At 40.7% G+C, this 5,053-nt stretch overlaps 1 pseudogene; it reads left to right on the top strand.

Annotated features, from left to right (window-relative positions):
• Positions 1–1,269: 1,269 nt before the first annotated feature.
• The window catches only part of LOC103738668, a 5,742-nt pseudogene continuing 1,958 nt past the window's right edge, over positions 1,270–5,053 (top strand).

Genomic DNA, 5,053 nt, shown 5'->3' with positions numbered 1-5,053 from the left:
TATATTATTGTCCCAAATCACAGGCAACAAAATTAAAAATACAAAAATAAGAATGCATCAAACTAAAGAGTTTCTGAATAGCAGATAAACAATCAACAGAGTGCAAAGACAGCCTATACCACAGGAGAAGAGTATGTGGTGAGCAAGTAGCCTTCATGGTGTCCAGGAAGTGAGGTCTGGGGACAAGCACAGGGGCAGCAGACAAGGTCAGGCTCCCAGAAATCTACTTCCTCTAGGTATGCCCATCTCCAGATAATACTATCATAGTATAAAACCACCAAAGAATTGTCCATTGACTAAGTCAGAGCATCAAGTACCCAATCATTTCCTCAGAGTCCATCAGTTGGCAAGCCTTTAACAGATGACAGAACAGATGAGGAACGTTCTTTAAGAAAACATCTCATAACCAAACTATAATACCATATGTGGCATTAATATCCTAAATACATAAGGAATTTAGATAACTTGTAGCAGTAAAACAATCCAATTAAAGAGGAATAAGAGTCTTGAGGATTCCTTAACTCAGTGGCAGAGCACTTACCCAGCATGGGCAAAACCTAGGTTTAATCCTCAGCACAGATAAAATAAAGGCAAAGGACTTGAATCAATATTTTCTCAAAGAAGACTATTAGGGTTTGAATATGAAATGTTCTCCACAGGCTCGTGTGTTTGAACACTTGGTCCCCAGCTGATGGTGCTATTTGGGGCCACTGTAGAACCTTTAGAAGTTGGGCCTTGCTGGAGAAGGTGGGTCACTGGGGGTCAAGCCTTGAGAGTTATAGCCCAGTCCTGCCTCTCTCTGCTTCCTGATCTACTGAGCCGTAAGCAAGCTGTCAGGCACTCCTCCTGCCCCAGTCGCCAGCCGCTCCTGCAGCCATGATTTCTCTGCAAAAATAGAGTAGTACATCCTCAAACTGTGAGTCAAAATCCTTCCTCCTTTAAGTTGCTTTTTGTCAGGTATTTACTTAGAGTGATAAGAAAGTAAAACAATTGGGGCTGGTGAGATGGCTCAGTGGTTAAGACCATTGACTGCTTTTGCAGAGGACCTGGATTCAGTTCCCAGCACCCACATGGTGACTGATGGCTATCCATAACTCCAGTTCCATGGAATCCAACGCCCTTTTCTGACGTCCGTGGGCACTGCATGACATGGGTGCACTTGTATACATGCATGCAGTACACTCATACACATAAAATAAACTAATAAATGAAATATATAAAAAATAAAAAACACAATGGCCTAAAAATTGCAAACATGCATATGAAAATATGCTTAACATCATTAATCAGCAGGTAAGACTGCAAATAGATAAAAGATGAAACACATGTTGGGGACGATGTGTAGAAAAAGGAACCCTTGGACACTGATTCTAAGAATGTGAATTACTATGGCTGTTATGGGGACTGTGGGTTTTCCTCACAAATTTAAAAAATTTTTAAATTAAGGGGCTGGAGAGATGGCTCAGCGGTTAAGAACACTGGTTGTTCTTGCAGAAGACCCGGGTTCGAATCCCACCACCCACATGGCAACTAACAACTGTCCGTAACTCCAGTTCCAGGGGATCCAACTGCCTCTTCTGTCCTCTGCGGGCACTGCACGACACGAGTGCACTTATTTTTAATTAATTAATTAAATTATATGTGTATGAGTGCTTTTCCTGCATGTATGTAAGTGCACCTGTGTCATACAATGTTGTGGAGGTCAGAAGAAGGTGTTGGATCCCCTGGAACTGGAGTTAAGGATGATTGTTAGCAACCATGTGGGTGTTGGGAACTAAACTCGGGTCCTTTTAAAGAGTAGCCAGTGGTCTTAACTGCTGAGTCATCTCTCCAGCCCCCTCCTCAGAAAAGTTTTAAAATGTTGAGCCCTGTAGTACAGGCCTATAACTCCAGAAAATGGGAGACTTAGGCAATAAGATCATAAGTTCAAGGTCAGCCTGTATAATTTAGTGAGACCCTGTCTTGAAAACAACAAAATGATCTGAGGAAATAGCTCAGTAGCCCAGCACTTACCTAACATGTTGTTCAATCCCTAGTATCACACGCACACAATGTTTAAAATGGAAGTACAATATATACAAGAAATCCCATTTCTGGATATATATTCAAAGGAAATTAAATCAGTATGCCAAAGAGATAGCTGTACTCCCATGTCCACTGACACAATATTCACAATAGCCAGATATAGAATCAACCAAGCGTTCAACAGATACTTGGATGAGGGAAATGTGATACAAATTTTTATGTATACAACTAAATATATTTGACCTTAAAGTACAAGAAAGTCATTCATTTGGACTAACATGGAACCACCTGGAGGACATTATGATAAGTGACAAAAGCCAGGCACAGAAATATAAACACTGCCTGATGTTACTTCTAAGCAGAATCTAAAAAAGTCAAACACATAGGGACAGAGAACAGAATGGTAGTTCTCAGGTTGTGGGCATGTGTAGGGAATAAGAAGATGCTGCTATATGGGCTCCAAGTTATAATTAGGGAGGGTCTACACATTCTATGGATCCATTGTACAGCACAGTATCTATGGTATAATAATGTGCTCTTGGAAATTGTGAAAGGGTAGGCTTTTTTTGAGACAGGGTCTCACTACATAGCCCTGGTTGACCTGGAACTTGCTCTGTGTAGACCAGGCCAGTCTCAAATTCAGAGATCCTCCTACCTCTGTGTCCTCATTGCTGATGAAATGGTGGACTTTAAATGTTCTCACCACAAAAATTAGTATTTGAGGTTTTGGATAGGTTTGGATAGCTTGAAACTCATTCCATAATGTATGCACATATCAAAATGTCACTTTGCACTCCATAAATACATGTGATTTTTGCTTTAATATTTATTTATTTATTTAGAGACAGGATTTCATGTATCCCAGACTGGCCTTGAACTCTATATAGTCAAGGAGGATCTTGATCCTCTTGTCTCTGCCTCCTGAGTGCTGGGGTTACAGGTATGAGCCACCACACCTAGCTTATGCAGTGATATGGATCAAACTCAGGGCTTTGTGCATGGTAGGCAAGCACTATAGCAACTGGACTACATCCCCAGTCCCAATATGTATTTTTAAATTAAACTGACAAGCAAATAAATAAATGAAAGTGCTGTTTGAAAGCACCCAACTTTCAATACCTCAGAATGTGATTGTATCTGTAAAAGCAATAAATTTAAACTGAAGTCTTTGGGGTGGCACTAATTCAATCTGACTAATGATTTTAAAGAAGATGAAACTTGTATGTGTAAAAATCAGGAATATACTTTTAAATACCATGTTCCATGTAGATAAAGCTTGGGCAAAGAGCAAACGTTCTCAGATAAATCTTGCCTAGACATATATTCTTTGATCTAGTTGTATGTATAATTTGTCAGCAGGTTGTTGGACTAATATGGTTCCCTCTGGCTTTTTAAAAAACTAGGCATTATTCATCTCTCATATTGTCTAACCCTTCCACCATGGTTTCCCCATTTAAGGTGCCCCCATTTTTCCCATTTCTCCCTTAATAATACCCTTCTCCTATGGTCCCACCTCTCTTAAGCTCCTTCTTTCCCTTTATCCCCTAGGTTCCTTGTATAACCTTCCCTTCCCTCTCTCCTTAAAGTAACCCCATTAAAAATATTTTATTTATTATTTTTATTTTATGTGTATGAGTGTCATGCCTGCATGTAGGCAAATGCACCTGTGTGGTGCAATGCCTGCGAAGGACAAAAGAGGCTGTTGGATCCCCTGGAACTAGAGTTACGGACAGTTGTTAGCTGCCGTGTGAGTGCTGGAATTCGAACCTGGGTCTTCTGCAAGAACAGCCAGTGTTCTTAATCACTAAGCCATCTCTCCAGCCCCAATAACCCCGTTTTTATCCATTTCTCCCTTATTAATGCCTGCTTCCTACTGTTCTCTTTCAGATTATTTCTTGTTCTTTACCTCTCTGTTTCCTTTCCATTATTCTGGTTCCTGTAGTTATGTCTGGATACATACTCACTTATCAGGGTTTGGTTCTAGGACCCACATATGAAGGAGAACATATGTCAATTTTTTTTCTGAGTCTGTGTTACTTCACTTAGTATAACAGTTTCTAGTTCCATCCATTTACCTGCAAATTTCATGATTTCATCTTTCTTTGCTGCCGAGTAAAACTCCATAGTATAAATGAACCACATTTTCAGTATCCACTCGTCAATTAAGGGACACTTAGGTTGCTTTCATCTCTTAGCTATTGTGAAAAGAGCAGCAACAAACATGGATGTACGACTGTCTCTGCAATAGGGTGAGTTCTTTGGATATATGCCAAGGAGTGGTACCAGACTGGTGGAACTAACCTTGGATATTTAACAGCCATACTTTGAGGCCTATACTAATTTGGTCAGAGGAACATAAAGGACAGTTTTTGTTCCTTGCCCTCCTAGGTCAACTAATTTCCAGGGGACTATGAGCATCTCTCAAAATGCCCTGTAACTGCGGTGTGGTGAGTCACCTGTCCTCTTGATCAAGGAGGCCATGGAGACTCCATCAAATGGACTTGAACCAGTGTCCAGTCTACAAAGAGGAGGGTCAACACTGAGGGAACACTTCCTCCATGCTTCCAAGTGAAACCCAGGTCAAGCAGGATCTCCTGATTTATCTTCACATAGATGGAACTGGTAAAAGAAAAGCCTGAGGAGCCAGGGGCTCCCCCTAAGCCCATGTGACCTCTGAGGTCCAAATCCTCAAATGACCTTAAGAGTAAAAATAAATTGTTTATTTGGGCCAATTGTATGGCCTAAACATCCAAAAGGAATGTACAAACAAAGATTAAGGAGGTCAATATAATTTCTGAAGAGTCCATATGTATGGCTAAAGGCTACATAACAAGAAACAATGCCAGATAGGAGATACCTTCTTTTGAGTTGTTGGCCCGGGTGACCAATGGGACTCCCAAACAGTAACCCAGCATAGCACCGGGAAAATGAACAGCAGACCCTAATCTTATCTAAAGGAGTATTGACAGCTGATTGCTACTAGAAGAGGAACAGCTGACCCTCCTAAAAAAAAAAGATCCCTAGATAG

This window comes from Nannospalax galili, unplaced genomic scaffold (assembly GCF_000622305.1).
Source record: "Nannospalax galili isolate Female #2095 unplaced genomic scaffold, S.galili_v1.0 scaffold1759, whole genome shotgun sequence".
NCBI lineage: Eukaryota > Metazoa > Chordata > Mammalia > Rodentia > Spalacidae > Nannospalax > Nannospalax galili.
Note: the sequence above shows the minus strand (reverse complement) of the source record. Positions and strands in the feature narration are given on the sequence as shown.